The sequence below is a fragment of the Equus asinus genome, chromosome 4, assembly GCF_041296235.1.
Source record: "Equus asinus isolate D_3611 breed Donkey chromosome 4, EquAss-T2T_v2, whole genome shotgun sequence".
In the NCBI taxonomy this organism is placed as follows: domain Eukaryota; kingdom Metazoa; phylum Chordata; class Mammalia; order Perissodactyla; family Equidae; genus Equus; species Equus asinus.
This window is the reverse complement of record NC_091793.1, coordinates 34,419,525-34,442,657: the sequence shown is the minus strand read 5'-3', so window position 1 is coordinate 34,442,657 and position 23,133 is coordinate 34,419,525.

Here is a 23,133-nt window from a genome sequence, read left to right as displayed (position 1 = left end):
GGCAGATCTCTGATTTCACACTAAATGCCTTCATCTTCTAGTCTTGTATGTACAGGAATCAAAGTGGGCTTTTAGAGGTCCAAAACAAAATTTTAGCTGAAGTATGAAAACCCAAATTTGGTATAGGAGAGAAATTTAAGGGTATCAGAGATTACATGAAAGTGCAGGCTGTTTAAAAAGCAAATATACAAAGCTGAGAATGGTCTTTTCCCTGAATGAACATCTGGGATGACGGCATGTAGATTAGCACGCTCGTGAGACCAGCTAGTGCCAGCTACTTGAGTCCACTGGGGATTTTTCTAGTTACTCTGGGAAATCCACCTCTTTTTGCTTTTATTTTTTTATACTGGGCTGTGTGACAGAGATGGCTAGTTGTCCCAATATTCTTTCACCCTTCTTTTTTGTTAGTGAAACCTGATTTTTAGTTGGACCTATGGCTACTCAGAATGTGGACTACATTTCCCAGACTCCCTTGCAGCTAGGTGTGGTCATATGACTAAGTTCTAGCAAAGGGCTGTGAAGAGAAAAGACGTGTTCTTGAAAGGAAAGATGTAGTCTTCTTTCTTTCCCCATTCTACCAGCCAAGATGCGGATGTTGTGGTGAGCCTCCTGGACCATGCAGACGAGAATAATACCCTAAGTAAGGTGGAAGAAACTTGGGTTTTGTGACACTATAGAGCAGCCATATTATATGAGAGAGAAATAAACTTCTATTTTGTGTAAGTCATGGTTACTCAGTCTCTATTACTGCATTCATATCTACATCATAATTAACACAGGCAGGAATGAAGTTGATAGCAGAAGTGTCTTCCCAGGCCTCCTTCCAACCCTCTTTTTTGTGACTTGAATCCTAGAAAAAAAATGCTGATTTGCGTGTGTGTGTTTTGTTTTACTCTATGTGTAGGAATTCATTTATTCAACACATACAGTATTTATATGGAGAGTGCCAGGCATTTTACCAGATATACTCATTGTTTATCTCTATATCAATCCTAATTCCTGTGTTTAATGAACATACAGTCTAGATTGGAAAATCTATGTAGTATGAGGAGTACTATATGGCCAAATGAGCAAGATAACAGACATCACAAAGTTTCAATAAGCCTGGGCGACAGTTTTCACTCTGAACCCAACGAGTTACCCATGAAAGGAGAAAGATAGTCTCTAGAAGGACAAAGGATGGGAGTTGACTTCATTCAGTTTTCCCCCTTGCTTACACAACACCCTACTCACAGGCTTCCTTCAGTTCTGTGTCAGGTTGCCCCCTCCACGGTCTTCCAGCTCTTTCTTGGCACCTTCCTCCTCCCCACCTTTGTAATGCCCCCACTCCAGAGGCCTCTATTGTCTCATAAGGCTGGCCCTCCTTCATCCCTTTGTGCAAGGCAAGCAGCTGGCATCACTGCCCCAGTTTCACAAACAGAGCAACTGAGTCATTTTTCTATTGTTACAGGACCAAAGTTAACCAGTGAGTCATTCTAAGTTCTAGAACCGGATCCTAATTCTTGTTCCTGGCATCATTCACAGAGCTGAATTACACCGAATGTTCAAGAGGATGCTGGCTTTGAAAAGCTCAGAGAGGAACGCGTTTGCGTGTGACTTTAGTTAAAAACAAGGATTAACTCTCTCTTGAAAACTGCAGGCCTGAAAAAGAAAGTGGAGAAATGTATCTGTGTAACATCATCATCATACCAAAAGGATACTTAACTGCTCTCAAAATGTTCTGCACATTCTCTTGTGCATGGCTTTCTTAGTAATAGGTTTTTAAATAGAAAATATCTTATTTCCAGTTGAGGCAATCAATTTTCTTCATCTTACAACAGAATCACTTATGTGAATTTAGATCTGAGAGAAAACTAGATTTATTTCCTTCTTTTAACAAGAGAATCTTTAAAGTATCTGGCAGAGAAAAAATGAGCTTGCTCATGTAATAAAATTAGTAACTCAAGCCATTCCAAACACAAGCTGTTCATATTTAGTAGGGATATGCTTTTTATGCAGCATTTTCTGCATAACTTGGAATTTCCTAAATTTTTCCCTTTCCTCGTGGCTTTCTTTGCATCACATGGCATCCTATTTCTTCATCCCTTCACCCACCCTCCCAGCTAAGTTGATGAGAAGCACAAGGTGTGTCTGCGGCAGCAACTCTGGATTTAAAAGTAGCTACAGCATCAGTGTGAAGGCAAGTCACAGCTTTTGCATATCAAACTGGGTGAATTTATCCTTTGTTTCATAGCTATGGGAGAAGGGAACATCTTGGAAAGCAGAAATAGCATTTCTTATTGGGAATCCAGGAAACTTTAAAGCTGTCTGTCTTAAAATTATCATCTGCATCAACCCTTCAGACCCTACCCAGACACCCTGAGTCAGAATCCCCAAAGATGGGTCCTGGGAATCTGCCTTTTAGCAAACTTCCCAGGGGGTTCTGAAGCCCCTAGCAGTTTGAGAGTCTCTGTTCTGAGGGGTCCATGGGTGGTCTTCAGGGGCTCTATGCAGCCCCTCAGTGTGTATACAAAGTGTGGTGTGCGTGCATATGTACATTTTTCTGAGGGAGGTCCTCAAAGTAGTTTGGGACCCTGGAAAAGCTTAAGGATCTAAATGGCCAATAAATGTAGAAAATAAAAGTCCAAGCTTATTTATTAGTGAATAGGAAAATACAAGTTAAAACAAGATTGTTGCTTTGTTCCCACACATTTTAAAAAAATCAGTGGTTGGTGGAGATATAGCAAAGTAGGGATTCTCATACATTGGTTATGAGAACCAATGGTTATAGACATTTTGGGGAGCAATTTGACAATAGTTAGCAAAACTTAAAATACATTCTCCTTACAAGCCAGCAAATCCACGTTTAAGTAAATACAAACTCTTGAACATGTGAGCATGACTCGTCCAAGGAAATTCTATGGTGTCTTGTTTATAATTGCAAAAAATTGAAAATAACCTAAATATCCACCAATAGGGGAATGGATAAATAAAATGTAGTATAATCAATGCTCAATTACTAGAAAGTAATTACAAGGAATGGTCTAAATGCATATATTAATAATAATGAAAATAAAAATAGTTAATACTTACATGGTGTTTGCTGGCACTGTTCTTAGAGCTTTGCATATAGTAACAAAAAGGCTGGATCTCAAAACATAATATTGAGTGAAAAAAGCACATCATAAAATGATATACATTGTGATACTACTTATATTTAAAAGTGCAAAATAATACTTATATGGTTTATTGATAATATGTAGTAAAAATATGAAAAAATGGTTTTCATAAATATACACACAATTCTCTATAATAGTAGTCTAGAGTGACACTAGGGAGCACTCCGGGGGCATTTTAGTCTACTTGAACTTTATCAGATATATGTTATTTTCAAAAGACCTGCAATTAACAAACATGAAGTACTCATAAAACCAATTAACAAGGTGTGATGGTTAATCTTATGTGTCAATTTGACTGGGCTAAGGGATGCCCAGATCGCTGGTAAAACATTTTTTCTGGGTGTGTCTGTAAAGGTGTCTCTGGAAGAGATTAGCATTTGAATCAGGAGACTGAGTAAAGAAGATCACCTTTCCCAATGTGGGTGGGCATCTTCCAATCCACTGAGGGCCGGAATAGAACAAAATGGCGGAGGAAAGGCAAATTTGCTCTGTTTGAGCTGGCACATCCATCTTTCCTGCCATCAGACACTGATGCCCCTCGTTCTTAGGCTTTTAGACTCAGACTGAGACTTCCACCATCGCACACCCCCTCCCCGCCCCATTCTCAGAGTTCTTGATATTCGGGGAGCAAAGCGCTCAGTGTTGTCAGACGAGTGCCTCAAAGTTAAGGTTGAGAAAACTGGGAAAACTCAAAATATGTAATTTGACAAAACTGAGTGTCTCTCCCCTCTGCCCTTGCCCCACCTCCTCCAAAAAAAAAAAAAAAAAAGAAGAAGAAGGATTAGGAAAACAATTTAGTTATGGCTACTCAGGGAATCGTCCTTTCAACCAGATTTCAAATTTACAGGTCTTTGCCTCCCACTTCTCCATTCTCTCTGCCTCCAGGATTGAGTGGACCTACAAGAATCTCCACATTTGGCCCCAGCACCCTCCCAGTTGACCCCACACCCCACCCACATAGACTCCTCACCTTTCATTTTTGGATGGCTGACCTTTGCACATGTGGCTTCCTTTGCCTGAAATGATTTTTCTCTGCCCTTGCTTGGCCTGGAAAAGCCCAATCCTCCTTTAAGAACCCCCTCAAAGGTCGCCTCCTCTGTTGAGGCTCCCCTGAAAGATGGGCGGCGGCTCATCTGTACACTCAGTTATTCACCCCACACGTGCTTATCCAGTGCTGTCCATGCCCTTTAGCCAAAGACCACTGGGAACACACCAACAATGAGAGAAGGTCTATCTATTACTCATTGATGGAAGGAGGATGTATTCCATGGGGAACCAGGAGGTATCTCAGTAACAGGGTGTTAAAAGGAAATTACGATAAGATTTGGGCTTTGGTTGGATGGTTTGGGAAGGAGCTGAGAAATCAAGGATCTACTCTAGATTGGAAACCACCAGAAAGCCAGGGCAGTTCTACGACTGGGTGTTGTGGGTGGCACAGGGACCTTGTTTTTGTCTTTGCACAGACGAAATTGTGCAGTGACCTTGTTTGGTTTCATTTCATCATGGTTCAGAGTAACCTTGTCTGAGGTTGGTGTCCCGTGAAATGGTTTATGCCCAACAAGGGAAAAAGATGGCCTGGCGATGAACATCAGACCACCTTGTAACACTATTGAGGTCTAGTGGTGATTACTTCCGGGTGTCAGGGGCTGCTTTTTTCTTTCTCAGCCCCTACGATGCACCAGTCGTTGGACTGTGACGTTGTTCACACATCTTTGACATCACTCAGCATACTGTATTGTGTAGCAGACAGTGCTGTTGTCTCTCCATTCTGACCCTCCCCCCAATGGTGTGGCAACGATGGCGTGTCAGTGGGACTGACCCCACCTCCAGCTTCTGTGATGAGCTCTGATTTGTCTAGAACACCCCAGTGACTGGCTCAGGGACGGGCATTACAGATGGAGTTTCCTGGAAATCGACGCTGAGATTCGCACGCAGGAGATTTAGTGGGGAAGGCTCATAGGAATGAGGTAACGAGAGAGGGAAGCCTGACTCGGCAGAGTGAAAAACTGCCGTCCCAGCAAAAGCTCACTCGACCCCCCACGGGAGCTCTGGAGCTGGGATGTCCCTTCACAGATGTGAACTGAGGCAATGCCAGGCTTTTGTACCCACCCATTGACAAGCCGTTAGAGGCAGTTTCTTCCCAAGAGCGGCAGGCAGCTCCTTCTAGCCAGGGCAATGCCTGGGGAGGGACTCAGCTGTGAACCGTCAGCCACGCCCCCTCCCAGCAGTCGGGGGATGACAGTCTCACTCCTGAAGGGAAGATCTGCTTGGGGCAGCCATTACGATGGAGAAATGTGAACAAGCTATTTTCTTGTCTTGCTGATAATCTCGCCTTCTAGATGATGGGTTTTTGATACTAATTCTTTCCAACAAGGAGCACTTGGCGGGTGAAATGAAGACCCTTGGGAAGCAGTTACTATGGCGTATTTAAACATGTTGCCCAAGGCTAAGCCAGTTGGGAGTGACATGTCTCGGATACTGTGGTTATTTGGGGGCAGCTCAGGAATTTTTTGGTGGTTAAGGGAAGAGAATCCTGTTCCCTTCCACTAGACGCTATCGAGAAAGTATTTAGTCCCAGTTGCTGGTTGCATCATCAGCACAAAACCACCATATGGGAGATGGAAGAACTGAGAGACTTGTGGAGAAGTCGTGGTGGCAATGGTGTGCTGGAGCTAGCCTGCACCAGGCCAGAGGCGACTGTGCATATCTCTTCCCAATTCTACGTTCAGTGACTTGATGTTGTAGCTTGAAATAGGCCACTGTGGGAGTATTTACAATACGGAAATTGGCAAATACTTCAGATCAAGGCTTTGTTCTCTGGAGAGTCAGCTAGTTGTTAGATACTTTATGACACACCTGAGATGGAGCCCTAATCAAACCGTGCCTGAAGCCTGTCCTACCTCTGGACCTTTCAGTTACATAAGTCAATATAATTTCTTTATTATATAAGCTATTTTGACTCCTAATTGCCAAGTGTTGTAATTTATCTGTTTGTACATCTGTTTTCTCTGATAAGCTGAAAGCTTTTTAAAATTCAGGAAACACATTTATCTTTGAATTTTCAGTGCCCAGTACATAGTCAGTACCCACTATATATTGAATAAATGAAGCAGAATGATCTTTGAACTGAAAAGGATTGAGTGAGCATTCATGAAAGAGAAATGGATATTTAAGATGAGTAAAAGTACAGGTATTAAACCGATCCATTCTTCTGGCCTAAACAAACTTCACCGCAGAGTTGAGGGAACTGTGAGAAGTTGTGGATATGGGAGAGAAGATGAAGCATAAGATCAGTGAATGCCCATCTGATTTTTTAAGAAGGAGTGAATTCTGCAAGCTATGTAGTTGCCTTATGATCTCATGTCAGGTTCCAGAAGAGATTGTTGAAATGTTGGTTAGTGAAAGAGAGGGAGCAATGTTCACCAGGACGTGCTCGTTAATAAAAAAACAAAGGTAAAAATAGACAGTCATGGGCTTACGTGATAGGACATGGCCATAGAATTAAATAATGAGGATAAATGAAAGACAGAGTAAATGGGTCCCAAACGCCCATGGCACACTTTCAGGATGTGACATGGCTTAGCAGCAAGGTGTGTGACAAAGGCTGAGAGATTTTATTTGATAATAAATTCAATGTGAGTCACCCATGTGATGTGACCACAAAGAAAGCTACTGCCATCCTGGACTGCGTTAAAGTAAGCTGAGTTTGGTCTTGCCACTCTGATTGATGTGCAAGTCTCATCTGATGACCCAAACAGAAACAGATCCTGTTTGAACACTATTTCGAAAAATTAATTCTCCCTCCTTCCTCAAGCCTGGCAGAGTCTTGTTGAGTAACCAGCGTGCGTGACTCGGCAGGCGCGGTACCGGCTTGTGAATCACGTTTGCGGCTGCACGGAGAGTCCGCCATGCTTCAGATGACCTGTCTGTCCATTCACGTGCCATTACCCTGCTGTGTTACTTATAGAGGCTTTGTGGTCTGTTACCATCTGATAGAGCTAGTCTCCCCACGGTGCTCTTCCGTTTCAGTGTTTTTGAGGGCGTTGATGATCTATAGGCTCCTATCCTCTCTGGCACCTGTATCCCCATTTCACACCAATGGGATGTGTACGTGGATGAGGGAAAAGGAAACAGCGCTCCTGGACATTCATCGCTCTCTCTTTCTGTCTTTGTCTCTTTCACACACGCATGCACATGCATCCCTCTCTCAAGGAGACACAGTGAACATAGGCTCTGGAGTCAGACAGCCACAGCCCTGACTTCCGCTCTTGGCTCAGCTGCTCATCAGCTGTAACCGTGACAGGTTCTCTAAAATCCCTAAGTCTCAGTTTGCTCATCAGTAGAATGGGAAGAAATCCCACATCTTCCTCAGTGCAAGGATGAAGGGAAATGACACATGGGAAGCACCTAGCCCAGGGCCTGGTACAGAAGAGTCTCCATCGATGGCAGCCACATTGGCCGTTGTTGTTGTAGCAGACGTGGCTTTGTTACTGTGGTTCCTGTTGTAATTATCATCAGTGACCTCTTCCCTTTGTGTCCTTCATTCTGGTGCGTGAGTTTGAGTGGGAAGAGACTGCATCTCTATTCTATCTAAGCTTTCCCTGAAATTTAGCTTTTCCTTCTAGTAAGAATGCAGCCAACAAACCACAGTGGTATTAGCATTGTGACGTTGTCATCATGGACATCACAGCTCTTTTCACATCACCTGAGAGTTGTTGCAGACATCTGGAAACATCTCCCATCGCTCTTTGAAATGACAGTAGCTATTTGACCCTTCGTCAGATCTTATTACTGAAAGCATCGATAAGGGAGTACAAATATTACCGTAGTGTGTTCTTTAAATATTTGAGGACCATAACAGTGTAACTGTTTTCCTTTATAGTTTCATGTATTTAAAGCATTATTCCAAGAAGGGGTCTGCAGACTTTACCAGCCTGCCACAGGGAGCTGCGGCACATAAAGGGTTAAGTGCCCCGCCCTGAGGCCCTGTTGCCTCTTCTGGCCAGTCAGCTCAGTTGGCTAAAGAGCAGTGAAGGTCTCGGGACCCCCTTGCAGGGTCAGCTCACTTCGCTTCATTCTATTCCTCAGCCCCAGAGACTGGCCAGCATGTCCAGAGATCCAGAAGAGGCTGAGTCAGACCCACCCCAACAAGCCCCTCTGTTGGGCAGGAAACCTGTGGCAGGAATGCCCTGTGGATGGCAGACCAACCTTGGCGGTGCATTCTGGGAAGGGGGGCTCATTTGCACATGAAACTTGATAGTCGACAAACACAATAAAGGCTGACATGAATGCCATGTAACTGGTGGTGGGGCCCGTGCTTTGTCAGCAGTGCCTCACTCTGACTATCTCTCTCCATCTAGGCCTTTCTGTCTGCATGCAGTAAGGCTCCCCCCTTCCTCTTCCTTTCCCTCCCCATCCCCACTCCTCTGCCTCTCTCTCTCTCTCTCTCTCTTGTTCTTTCTCTCCTTTTCTTCCCTTTTTTTCTTTCTAATTCCCTTTCCCCCATTTATTGAGGGAGGAAGCAGAAGAAAATTCTGAATTTAGTGATTGGACACATAGGAGACATTCTTCTCTGTGCTTGACCTCGTATTCTTGTCACGGGTACTTCTTGGCCCTGGGCCTGTGCTTGTGTCCCTTTCTGTCATCATGCACACACACGTGCACACACACACACATTCCATTTCTTTCTCTCCCTGACACACACTCACATCTCAGAAAGATTATATTTATAATACCCTAGGGCATTTCCAAATGCCAGTATTCATTTTGGGAGCACACTTGTCTCTCTGGCTTGGAACAGCCTGAATTTTCCACTGGCTGAGAGTTTTGAAGTTCTTCCTGCAGAGAGGGGAGTGACAGCCTCCGGGGGACCAGCCATATGTCAGAGCACTATCGACTTTCTGCTCCAAGGGTCGCGCTCACTAGAGCAGAACATTTGTTGAAAGACTCACGGCCACATTTGGCCCAGGAAGCTCATGTTGTGCCTTTTCAAATAAAACCCAGTGGAGGAAGGGCATCTGGAGTGAAGAGACCAGGTGTCAAATGAGAGTGGATCCCACTGGCTGACACTTAGAGGCCATCAGAAATAGATCTGTTTCCTAGGCTTAGAGGAGGGTATTGAAATCAGTAAATCCTGAAGAACACATTACAACCCTCACTCAGCATCTGTGAATTAACCTGAACTCACTTTCAATTGGGAGTGACAGCTGAAAGCTCTCATTTCTCAAAACTGGACTCAAGACTGCCTTTATGCATAGACAGGCTTGGGCAGTTCCTCTCCTCTTCCTTGCATTTAGCTGTTCTATGAAATAGCCTTAAAAGGGTTCAAAGACAGCCATTCCAAAATTAGAACTATGGCTTGAAATCTTCATTCCTGTGAGAGTTGACTCACTGGCTTTAATTCATACTAAAGTGTGAATGACTAACTTAAGATTCTTTCCTTTCTTGCAAACACATGTATTAAAAAAATGTGGTAGAGTATGGGGAGGGGTGGGAGAGAGAGAGAGAGAAATTGGCTAAAGTTTGAGAGGGAAATGGATGAAAGGGCAAATAAATGGGATGCTAGAGATTTTATAACTTTATAGCCATGCTTAGGGTTCATCTCAGTTAATTTTCAAGAGGCATTTACCTGCCTTAATTGTGGATTTCTCCCCATTAGTTTCTAGCACTCACTTTAAACTAGACCTTATATTGTTTGGTTTTCTTAGCCTCTCATGAGGCGCTCCAGGTGGGTGAAATGGGAAGGTGGCAAGAGAGAGGGGGAGGGAGTGAACTGAGTCAGGACCACTGCTCAGAGGATGCTGTTCCCTCGCCTTCCATGTAATTTCATCAGATGTCATCTCAAACCAGAGTTAAAACACTCTTCCCTTCTGCTTCACAGTAAACCAATCTAGGGAGAACTTTCTGGCTCAGCACTTCCCCAAGTCACCTTTCTTTAAGTGAAATTTAGTTGAACAATTCGACGTTGACTTCTAGTCTGGCTCCGACTTGGTTGCTGTGTGGGTCACTAACCAAAGGGCACAGTATGTCCCATGGTCCGCACACAAATACCACCCGATTTTAGCCGTTCGGGGGGCTCCAAGGTCAAAGGAGGGGTCACCACCGATGGAAAAGGCTCACTTCCAGCACCGGGGGGTCTGTACGCATTTGTGACATGTCCCACAATCACTGAGCAGTTGGTGCAGGTGGTCATGAGCTTGTCAGCAGGGTCTGTGTAAACTGCAATGAAATTCGCTTTGTGCTCAGCCCAATGTTTTCGTTCCCCACGCAAGGAGGTGAGGAACGTGGAAGAGAAGGAGACGGGTCCCAGGGGCACGCTCTGCTGTGTGAGGTTTTCCCGCTGACCCTTGGAAGGGAAGAGGATGGTCGAGTCCAAGGTCGCTGCCCTCAGACAGAGAGAAGGGAGAGAACAGCTCTCCTCAGCTTCCTCTCCCCTGGGTAGGAGAGCGAGCCCCCAGTCTGACTGCGTAGGCTCACGCAGAAAAATCGTGCTTCACTACTGGAAAAAACCCAACTTTCCATTGTCTATAAATTGGAAATAATGATACCTTACAGAGTTAAAGAGTAATGAGATAAACTACGACAAGTACCTAACATGATATCTGGCATCTAGTAGTCACTCAATTATTGTTTCTTTCTTTCTGGCTGTCACCAAGTGTAGCCAAAGATAGCACACAGTTCATGGCTGACTTTGTGTACCAATATTCCAGCCATCAGCCCAATGGAATCATACATTGGATCTTCCAACTTGAATTCCCTCACTCCTCCCTCCCTGCTTGCCTTCCTTCCATGATATTAATTAAGTGTCTACTATGTTCCAGGCTGTAGTAAGTGCCGGGACCTGAGGATGAATCAAACCCAGGAGCTACCTGTGCATGGAGAAGGCAGCCATAAGTAGCGGTAACTTCAGAAGCACATACTGGGCACGACTGGAACCAGGCACTGGGCCAAGAAGGCAGCTGTGGTTCCTGCCCTCACAGAGCCTGCCTTCTTGAAAATGGACGGTTACAGGATAGAATGATAAGAGCAGTAGAGTTCTTGTTATGAGTGCAAAAAGGAGGGAGTTCAGCCAGGGGGGACTAGAGAATGCTTCCCAGGAGATGTGAACTTGCCCTGGTCCAGTGGGACAGAACCCTCAAGGCGGAGGGAGAACCTGAAGGACCTGTAGCATGTGGGCGCCCGGAGAGACTCTGTGTGTTGCCCTAGCCAGAAGTGATCCATACTGAACGTGTGGTTGGTCTGGGGCAGGTCTGGGGAGCCAATCGCTCTGGGGGACATTGGGAAGTTGTTGCTGGTTAGGGCCACAACTAGAAAATTAGATTTAAAATGGTTGCTGGAAAATTGGGCAACAAATTAGTTTTTACCATTCCTTCATTTATTCAACAAATTTTTTCTGAGCACCTACTATGTGTCAGAGACCATGCTGGGTGCTAGGAATACAGAGGAGAGCAAGGTCCATGGTTTCTATGTAGTGGGCTCTGAGTTTGGGGGGAATTTCCTAGGGCAGCAGTTCTCAAAGTGTGTGGTGGGTGCCACTGGGCACTCACGGTGGTTGGAAACGGTGCAAGGATGGATTCTTGTTTCTTTTCTTTTTTTTTTTTGAGGAAGATCAGCCCTGAGCTAACATCTGCTGCCAATCCTCCTCTTTTTGCTGAGGAAGACTGGCCCCGAGCTAACATCCGTGCCCATCTTCCTCTACTTTATATGTGGGACACCTAGCACAACATGGCGTGCCAAGCGGTGCCGTGTCTGCACCTGGGATCTGAACCGGTGAACCCTGGGCCGCTGAAGCAGGACGTGTGAACTTAACTGTTGTGCCACTGGGCTGGCCCCAAAGGTGGAAACTTTGGATTTTGAGTTGGCACTGTTTAGGATGACATAAAATAAAATGTGAGTCTCTTTAAAGGAAAAATATCAAGTAAAAATAGTCTAAGTGATAGGCAGGCCTGGCAAAAATGGGGAAGATAGGACATGGACTGAAGTTTGAGAGATACTCTCTTAGGAAAATCTGGATAATTTAGGGACAAAAAGCCCACACCAAATTAGAGATGTCATGCCTTTCCTTGACTAATCCCCAAAGTCTCACATTTTTGGCTGCTGTATTTCTTTGCCCCTGCACAAACACTGACTAAGCTTGTGTAAAATTAAGGACTGGGTGTCGGGGTGCTCAGACCAGCCAGGGGAATCATGGGGTCACCCCCAATGAAGGCGTTTGTGTCTTCCATTCTGTCCACATACTCATTCCTCTTTCCTGTGTCTCTTGGGCTCTCTTTGGCCTTGGCAGCATCCATAAGAGGTAAACAGGAGGATGTGAGGACAAGCGGGTTGTCCCAGCACAGCACACACAGGAGAGACAGTGTGGTGCAGTGGAGAGAGTCCAGAGGTTGGAATCGGAAATGTTCAAATCTTAGCTTGCAACTGACTCTGTGTGAACATCGGTAAATTAGTTTTCTCATCTCAAAAATGGAGATAATCATATCTACTTCACCACATAGAGGTATCTGAAGATTATATGAAACAATATTTGGGAAACCTTTTTTAAAAAAGTTGTCTTTACTTTTTTTTAGAGCATTTTTAGGTTCACAGAGACATTGCTTAGAAAGTACAGAGAGTTCCCATACCCTCTCCCCACCCCACCATACACAGTTTCCTCTATTATTAACAACTTGCATTAGTGTGGCACTCTTGTTACAATTGATGAGCCTGTATTGAGATATTATTATTAACTAGTCCATAGTTTACAATAGGATTTGTATTTTCTGCTGTACAGTCCTATGGATTTTGACAAATGCATAATGTTGTGCAGCCATCATTGCAGCATCACACAGAATGGTTTCACTGCCCTTAAAATGCCCTGTGCACCATCTATTCATCCTTCCCCCTCCTCTTGGATTCCTGGAAACCCAGATCTTTTTGCTGTCTCCATAGTTTTGCCTTTTCCAGAATGTCATATAGTTGGAATCCTATAGTATGTAGCCTTTTCAGACTGGTTTCTTTGACTTAACAATATGCATTTAAGGTTCCTCCATGTTTTATCTTGGCTTGATACCTCGTTTCTTTTGATCACTGAATAATATTCTATTGTCCACATGGACCACCAATTGTTTATGCATTCACCTGTTGAAGAGCATCTTGGTTGCTGCCAGGCTCTGGCAATTATGAATAAAGCTGCTATGAGCATTCACGTGCAAGTTTTTGTGTGGATGTAAGTTTCCAGCTCATTTGGGTAAATACCTGGGATTGCATTTGCTGGGTCGTGCATGATCCTATGTTTAGCTTTGTAAGAGACTGCAAAACTGCCCTCCACAGTGGCTGTGCCATTTTCATCTCCACCAACAAGGAAGGAGAGCTCCTCTCGCTGCACATCCTCGACAGCATTTGGTGTTGTCAGTGTTTGGATTTTAGCCATTCTAACAGGTGTGTGGTAGTATCTTGTTTTAATTTGTGATTCCCTAATGACATAGGATATTAATCATATTTTCATATGCTTGTTGCCATCTGTATATTTTCTTTCATGAGGTATCTGTTCAGATCTTTTGCCCATTTTTAAATTGGGTTCTTTGTTTTCTTATTGTTGAGTTTCATGAGTTCTTTCTATATTTTGGATATCAGCCCTTTATTAGACATATGTTTTGCAAATATTTTCTCCCAGTCTGTGGCTTGTCTTTTCATTCTCTTAACAGTGTCTTTCATAGGGCAGAAGTTTTTAATTTTTGTAAAGTCCAACTTATTAATTTTTTTCTTTCATGGATCATATTTTTGGTGTTGTATCTAAAAGTCATTGCCAAATCCAAGGTCATCTAGATTTTCTCCTATGTTATCTTCTAAAGGTTTTATGGTTTTGTGTTTTAGATTTAGGTCTATGATCCACTTTGAGTTAATTTTTGTGAAAGGTGCAAGTTTTTGTTTAAACTCCTTTTTTCCCTCTCTTTCTGTCTTTCTCTCTCTCTCTCTTTTTTTGCTTGTGGTTGTCCATTTGTTCCAGCACCATTAGTTGAAAAGACTATCCTTGCTCCATTCTATTGCCTTTGCTCCTCTATCAAAGATCAGTTGACTGTATTTACGTGAGTCTATTTCTGGGCTCTATTCCATTCCATTGGTCTATTTGTCTATTCTTTCACCAATACTATATTGCCTTCTTTTTTTTTTTTTGGCACCTGTGCTAACATCTGTTGCCAATCTTTTTTTCCTTCTTCTTCTCCCCAAAGCCCCCTGGTACATAGTTGTATATTCTAGTTGTGAGTGCCCCCGGTTGTGCTATGTGGGACGCTGCCTGAACATGATCTGACGAGTGATTCCATGTCTGCACCCAGGATCCGAACCCACGAAACCCTGGGCTGCTGCCGTGGAGCACGCGAACTTAGTCACTCAGCCACGGGGTCGGCCCCTGGAAAGCTTTTTAAAACCATAAAGTCTTTTACCCATTGGTGGTACTATTCCTAGAGGCAGTGACTAGCCAGGGGGTGGTGTGCCTTTCCCCCAGCTCTTATTCTCTCCCCGCTGAGTGAGAGTTAGGGAAAGTGATTCTTCATCTGTAAAGAAGGAAAGCCAAAACTACAAGGCCAAGGGCTTACCAAGGGGACGGTAGACTTGGTCTCTTCGTTTCTCTTAAGTCGGAGGACAGGAGTTGTTGGAAATCTCTGTTTGATTAATCCGTGCTCTTTCTGACTTTAAAGACCCTATCACAACTCTTCGCTACTGGCAACTCAAGCATTACATGTCCCATTGTTTTCATATGTTTTATTATCTTCTTGCTTATTCTGGACAGTAGAAATGTTTCCATTTTGTTGCTTAGTCTGGACATGCCTCGTTATAACTCTAACTGACTTTTATCCTGTGCTTTCGTAGTGATTCTCAATGTGTGGTCCCTGACCAGCTGCATCAGCGTGTCCCCCCTGGGAAGTTTTAGAAATGCAAATTCTCTAGCTCTACCCCTGGGCTAATGAAAGGAAACTCTGGGGGTGAGGCCGCTAATCTGTGTTTTAACAGACTACCAGCTGATGCTGGTACATGCTTCAGTTTGAGAGTCGTGAACTTTGAGTGAGTGAGTTTTTCACTCATTTAATAGCAACGCTCTTATATGCGTTCTCTCAGATGTCACGTGGACCCACCTCCACTTTAGAGCTGGAGAAATGGAGGCTTCGGGATGTGATGGGGAGGGCCCAGAACCAGGTGACTCTCAGAGCCCTGCAGTTTTTCTTTTCTCTCTGCTCATCACAGGTGCCTCTGCCTCTGCTTGCACGCCAGAAGGGAGCTTTCCCAGAACAGCACTCAGACCATTTCCACACAGCCTCAGGAAGGAGAGCATCCCTGGTCAGGCTGTTTGTTGACAGCTGATTGACAGCCTACCTCATCTGTTACCTCTTGTCCTGGCTCGAGGGAGCTCATCTCCCCTCTCCATCTCTCCTCCCCTCTCTCTGCGGTTGCACCTGCCAAGATCAGGTGAGCGGCTCCCACTGCCCCTCTTTGGAGAGGAACTGTGTGGCTTGAGAACAGTTGGGTGGATGGAACAGCCTCCTTGGCGACGGGCTCTCTGCAGGTTCAAGGTCTCGAGAGATTGCCCCTTAGGGCATGGGGCAAGGGCTCACCTGTTTATTTAGGGCGTGGACTTGGAGTCAGGACAGGAGTTTTATCAACAGAGAAGGGGTTTAGTTGAGTTCATGGTCTTGTGCTGATTCTTTTGGGAAAGAATGCATAGCATAGAGAAATCTATGATGAGAAAAAAACGATTTTAGTGAAGTCAACGTAGGTTCACTTTCATTTGTAAATATACTTCTTCCGTTTGTTGTTACTCCATCCATGTCGCATACATATACACATGGATTTGGAATCCTTTTTATTAACAAGCTGTGCTGCTTTCTCTCGAGGAGGCACAGAAACTTATCTGCCAGTGTGGGGCTAGGTTCTGGTTGCCATGACAATATACTTGGTGGCCTTCTGTTACTTGTTAATTATTGATGGGCAGCATGCGCCCTCATTCTGTGGTGCACACACACACATGCACACGCATACACAAATGCATGCACATATACAAACACACATGCACACACACACACATACATACACACACATACTAACCTTTATGTCTTTTTAACTTCCTAAAGCGTTTCAGACACATAAAATTTGCCTTAGCCTAAAGTTTAAAATAAAAACTCTGAAATAATGAATGAAATCCATTCAGGCAGCTTGGTGTTTTGAAGCCAGGCTGAGCTTCCTGCTTTTTGCAAAGCTTATTTCCCAAAATAAAGCTAAGTGGGAAAAGAAGACCTATTCCTCCTCTTGAACAGGAAACAAAAACACGTGTGTTAAATGATGTCTCAAAGTGCTTATACTGCTTGGGAAAAATGCCCTAGCCCCCTGGTCATTTGTGTTAAGACTGAACATTGGTCAACACGTGAATTAAGCAAGGCCATGGCAAAGGTGACTGAAAATGAGTCAGCAGGACTTGGTGAGCCATTCATTCCCCTAATAAAACATCTTCCTCTTAAATAAAACATCTCTTTCCTCTCTCTTTTGACCTTGGACTGTCTATAAAGGGCAATGTCCTTCATTCGTGATTATCTAATCTCTGAAAAAAATGCCTTGCCTCAAAGATTGCTGGTAGGAATGTAAAATGGTGCAGCTGCCATGGAAACAGTTTGGCAATTCCTCACTGAATTAGACACAAAGTTATTATGTGTGTTTATAACCCAGAATGTTCTACTCCTAGACATATAATCCAAGATAATTGAGAAAATATGTTCATACAAAAACATATACACTTATACTGTTCATAGCGACATTATTCATAATTGCACAAAAGTGGAAACAACCCAAATGTCCATTAACTGAGGAAAAGATAAACAAACAAAATGTTATATCTACACAGTGGAATATTACTCAACAAGAAAAAGGAGTAAAGTACTGATACATGCCACAACACGGATAAACCTTGAGAACATTCTACTAAGTGAAAGAAATCAGAAACAAAGGGCTGAAGACTGTTAGATTAGCACACAGTGCTAATGGATATAAGCTTTCTTTTTGGGGTGATGAAAATCTTCTGGAATTGGATAGTGGTGATGATTGTACAACCAGTGGTGATGATATTAAAAACCACTGAACTGTATTCTTTAAAATAGTGGATTTTATGGTCTCTCAATTTATGGAATCTCAATTAAAAAAGAAAAGGCTTTAACAGGACTCTGCTGCTTCTTCAATTTTTCTTTTAGATGAAGTCAGGTAAGCAGGAGGCTTCTTGACTTGGGCTCCTGGGATGGTGTTTATTGAGCGGGATGCCCTCTTTTGCCGTTCTTGTTGTGCTGTAGGATATCAAGTCCTGGAACGGACAGAGCAGATAATAGGAACTAAGAGAAGCCCAGGAAAGGACTGAAGCATTGGATGGGTCAGCTGGGGCTTTAGGGAAGAGCTGTGCTCGGCATCTTTACCCAGTCAACAAGTACTTATGGAGCCCTTTCATGGGCTAACTGTTGTGTCATTACTCACACAAGTAGGACTAATTCTCTGCCTTCACAAAGCTCAAGTTAAGACAGATGCATTAAGCAAACAATTATAATTCAAAGAAATCCATCTACCAGAAGAATGCACAAGAGAGTCTAGACATGACAGAAGAACTTGTGAAAGCGATAGGGAGAGAAGATGTCCTCTTAGCATTACCAACAGGAGCAAAAGGGACCGAAGTAGGAATGATGGCATGTGTGGGGCAGATGGGGAAACGACTAGAGTTTCATTGACATCCTTAAGGCAAGTAATTGCTCAACTCTTTGCTTTACCTCTTGTAAAAATTCTTTGTAAAGGTAATATATGCACTGGCAAGTTTTGAACAGTACCAAAGGGAACATAGTGAATAGTAATCTCCTTGAGATCCTTTCTCCTAATTGTCCTCTCCAGGTTGAACTATCTCCAGATAGTCTTTTCTTTTAATAGATGTCATGTATCCTCCTTTGCTTTATTTTTGAGAAATAGAGTCTACATTATCAAGACTAGATCACAGAGAGTTAAAATAAAATGTAACTTTATAAATTGGTTATTTTTCATTTGCCTAATTCAACAAAATTCACTTTCATTCAGTTTACTTCAATCAACTCTATTATCTTTACCTTGTGGTATATATTTCATGCTAATTAATTGATTTTAGTGACTTTAAAAAATTTTCAGTTGTTATTCATTGATTCAGACATTCATTCATTCAATAAATATTTCCTGAATCCCCTACCAAGTGTCAGACTCTGTTCTAAGAGTCAGAGATACCTGGTGAAAAAGATAAACATCTTGTGACTGTCCTCAGGGAGCTTACTGGGGGATACAAAGGATAAAAAAAGCACATAAGTTAACAAGAAAAGCAGTAATAAGTCCTGTGATGGCAACTTTTAAAAGGGTGAAGAGAGAGAGAATGGGGATCAAGGGCTCCTCTAGATGATCTGGTCTTTGAGAAGTGGTATTTGAATTGACACCTGAAAAACAAGAAGGAGCAGTCATGCAAGACCAGGTGGAGGGCACAGATAGTGCAAAAGACCTGCAGTGGGAACCAGTTAGGCATATTGAAAGAAACAGAAAGAAGGCAAGGATGGCTGGAGCTCAGAGCGGGAATGGAGAGTGAGTGGGTTGATTAGCTTGTTAGGGCTGTTGTAATAAAGAACCACAGCCTGGTGTCTTAAACAACAAAAACTTATTTTCTCATTCTTCTGGAGGCTAGAAGTCCTAGATCAAGGTGTCAGCAGGGTTGGTTTCTTCTCAGGCCTCTCTCATTGCCTTATAGAGCGCCACCTTCTCCTTCTGTCTTCACATGGTGTTTCCTTTGTACATATCTGTGTTCTTCTCATAAGGACACCGTCATGTTGGATTAGGGCCCACTCACATCACCTCATTTTACCTTACTGACTTCTTTAAACACTCTATCTGCAAACACAGTTACATTCTGAGGTACTGAGGGCTAGGACTTCAACACATAAATTTTGGGGTGGGGAGGGGACACAATTCAGCCCATGACAGGACTGGTAAGTTCTGAGCAGGGGCCAGATTGTGTAGGGTTTTGTTGGCCAGGGTAAACAGTTTTACTCAAGAGTGCGTTAGAACTGTCGGAGGGTTTTAAGCAGAGGGTCTACAGATCTGATTAATATTTGGGAGCTGGAGTTTCTCTGGGGACTCCAACAAGGAGAACAGAAGCACCCCTGGCCCCAGGCTTGGAGGGAAACTTCCCTATCAACATAAGGCCTGGAGTAAATTTTCTTCAGCCTGTTCACTGTCCCTGTGTTTCAGCAGAATTTGCACAAAAAGAAACCAACACACTCAGGAGAGCGTTTCTCAATACTCCAAACAAATTCTGAGAAGCAGAAAGGGTCAACCATAAATATATATCTTGTAAGACTCTCCAATCTATTTATGTGTCAAAAATTTCCTAAATTGAGGAACTGGATCAACTACAAATAGCCATTGTTGACTTTCTATGAGAACATTGGTTCTCACAATGGCTTATGTGCCACAGGATTGTTGTCAAGAGAGGCTTCTGTGTCGTGGTGATTTTCCGTACTCATCAGTGGATTTCATTTTTTCCTCTGGGTCAAGATCCTCAATCATAAACAAAAGGGAAATTTTGGCTTGAGAAATATCTACTTTGTTAAGAAGCAAAGCTGAAACTGGAGAAAATAATTTTGTTTTGTAAACACAGCCTTGCTGTTCAGTTAGTGCAAAGCATAACTCTTGCAAAATGCTCTGGGAACATGGTCCCCACGGGGCTAGCGTTTAAAATGGAGGAACAGAAACAGTAGCTCTGTTTACTCTGTTTACTGTGCAAATGTAGGGAATGTCAAAGCCAGGTCGTCAAAATTACTTTAAACGACTGAATGCCACTTACAGCTGCGAGCTACCTGCTTCAACGAAACTCTATCAAGTTTTGCAGAAGAAAATCTCTTTTCTCTCCATGCATTTGAAGACAGCATCAGAATTAACATCTGAGTCATAAACAGCCCATGAAACCCATGACTCTTCATCTTATGACTTGAGGTTGTTTTACCAGATAAAATTCTAAGCGAATCTCTTTTCTCTTTTACATTTTTAAAAGCCAGTTCCCTGCTCTGGTTTAGTCCTTTGGCTGATGTGTTGAGGCAGGCTCTTGGCAGCCAGATGGGATATAATCTATATTTAGGGCTCCCATTAACTCTTGTGTTTGAATGCGCGACCATTTCCCCATTTCAACACACGTATTCTCTGAGAGTGGATTGCCATTTACGTTATTGCTGCAGAATCAAATCACTATGGTAATACATCTTGTTTTCCATGGAGATTTAAAAAGAATCATGCACGCTCCCTTTTTATTGGTCACATATTGTTAAAGGGAAAGTTGTTCACTTGAAAACATTTACCAGCTTTCAGACTGGTCAGCCTTGGTTCTGGTTTTTCTCCGTGTCCTTCCAGGCTGGTTTGGACACCATTTAGGTACTTTCTTTTCACTTTGTGGGAGTTCAGCAACCCAATTAACCTTGAGAACGGAGGAATGAGAAATGGAACAAGTTCATCTTGGGCTAAAATGTTCATTTTGCCAGAGTAATATTTTTTTTGCTAGAGTAAGAAATGACTACATCATTCCAAATGCACAGGTCCTCCTGTGCCAAGGAGCAGCAGAGAGCTTGACGCTGAACTTTTCTAAGAATAATTGAGTGTTAATGAAAGTTTGGGACTAGTGGAACTCAGAAAGAAGTACTCTGTTTTTTTATCACCCCTTCCCAAAACTATGTAGTAGAAGGTTCTGATGATGATTACAAAAATAACAACTCCCACTTGCTTGTGCTAGACAGAATATAAAGCAGTTTCACAATATTTCTGCACCGAATCAGAGTAATCCTCCCAGTGTCCTTTAGCAAACACCTCCCCTGAGCCAGCAGTGTGCTGGCATTGCCACCAGATTCCTGGGAGGGAGGCTGTGGGTCAAGTCTTGGGATTCTAATAAACATAGCCTATGGAACAACCTTCTGGAATCAGAATCTTTAGCAAAAAAGAAAACTTTGAGTTGACAATTACTTAAAGAGATTTTTGGGCCTTGGAAAGAAGATGAGGAAGCTACAAATGGCCTGCTGTGCAGGACAAGGTAGCTAATCAGACTCATGCTTGTGCACAATTGTAGTAGTTGTCTGGACAGAGCAGGAATATTTCCAGGTAGTTTGTGACATGAAGGAAAAGATCATGGGTTCAAAGGAGTGGCCGGAGAAATTGGGCTGTCATTTCCAGTCACTAAGGTGAACTACCATGTGCTTCTGGATCGGGACAGAAGATCAGGTGGATATCTGGTGATTGCTGGTTTTTTTTTTTTTTTTTTTGGTGAGGAAGATTTGCCCTGCACTAACATCTGTTGCCAATCTTCCTATTTTTTAAATTTTTTTGAGGAAGATTAGCCCTGAGCTAACAGCTGTACCAATCTTCCTCTTTTTGTATGTGGGTTGCTGCTTCAACATGGCTGATGAGTGGTGTAAGTCCGCATCCAGGATCTGAACCTCGAACCTGGGCCATCGAAGCAGAGCACTTGGAACTTTAACCAGTATGCGGGCTGGACCCTGGTGTTGCTTTTTTACATGTTAACAGAGATGTGTAAAGCTTCTTGTTAGCATGTCCCATGACCCGTGGCTGGAGAGGATGATGATGGAGATCCCAAATCACACCAATAGCTCTCAGTCCCAGCTCCTGCTATTTTTGTGGCATCTTTCTTTTCCCCTCACAACTGGCCTGTGGCCACTGCTGGCCCCCCTCCTACTTCTCTGATGGCTTTTCTCTGCTTTCCTCTTGGGCCCCACTTATTGAAATTATCACTTAAATGTTGACACCCCCCTGGGTTTGCCCTATGACTCTTATCTGTTCTCACCTTACCTACACTCCCTGGACAATCTCATCCATTCCCACAGCATCAGTTGCTGTCTCTATTGCCAATGGCTCTAGGATTAAATCTATATCTCTAGCCTGGATCTCATTCTCAGGTTCCATAGATGTCTCAAACTCAACACGTTTGGTCTGAATTCATGACGTTCCCAGACCTGAGACTGTGCCTTTTCCTGAGATCCCTGTCTCTGTAATAGTGACCAAGATTGACCGCGCTCATGATATCCAGGCTCGGTTCCAAGCACTTGATCTGCTTTACCTCATTTCACCTTTCCGAGGGCCTGATATGAATGGCTCAGTTATTGACCCCATTTTGCACATCAGAGGTGCACAGTGAATCAGCGCCTTGCCCCAAGGTCAACAGCCAGTCGTGGGTAGACCTGGGGTTTGAATTTAGGCTGTGTGGACCAGAGCCCACATTTTATCCACTCTGCTGAGCTGCTTGCTGTTGTCCATTTACCCAAGTCAGAGACCAGGGTATCATTTTTGACGCCTCCCTCTCACTTGCCTCCCATATCCAGTCCAATGCCAATCCCATCACTTTTACCTCCTGAATAACTTTTTCTTTCTTTGACATCACTGTCACAACCCTAGTCCAGGCTATCACCTCCTGCCTGGAGACAAACAGTGGCCTCCTGACAGCTCTCCCTGCCTTTCTCTTTTTAATCCTTCTCACCCATATGTGTACTTCCCATACTACAACCAAAGAAATCTCTCTAAACTATAAATTCAGTTGTGTCACTCCACTAATTAAAATGCTCCAATGGTTTGCCGTTGTCCTCAGGTCAAAGTCTGAGCTCCTGTCAAAACGTAAACTGAGGCATATTAAAGGTTTTAAGAGTTTATGTGAGCAAAAGTTGATTCCAACCGGGCAGTGCCAAACCGGAAGTGGTCAAGAGCACTCCCCAGACAGGAGCCGGGGAAAGACTTATAGAGAAGGTGCAGAAGCAAAGAAAGGAAATTTTTTGATTGGCTACAGCTTAAAACCTAGTTGGCTACGAGTGACTGGTCATCCTTGGGTTTCGATTTCTTAACCCTAAGGCATTTACAGGTTTAGGTTTTGGGTTGCTTACGTAGGCCACCAAAGCTTTACAGCCACTTCCGTCTAATG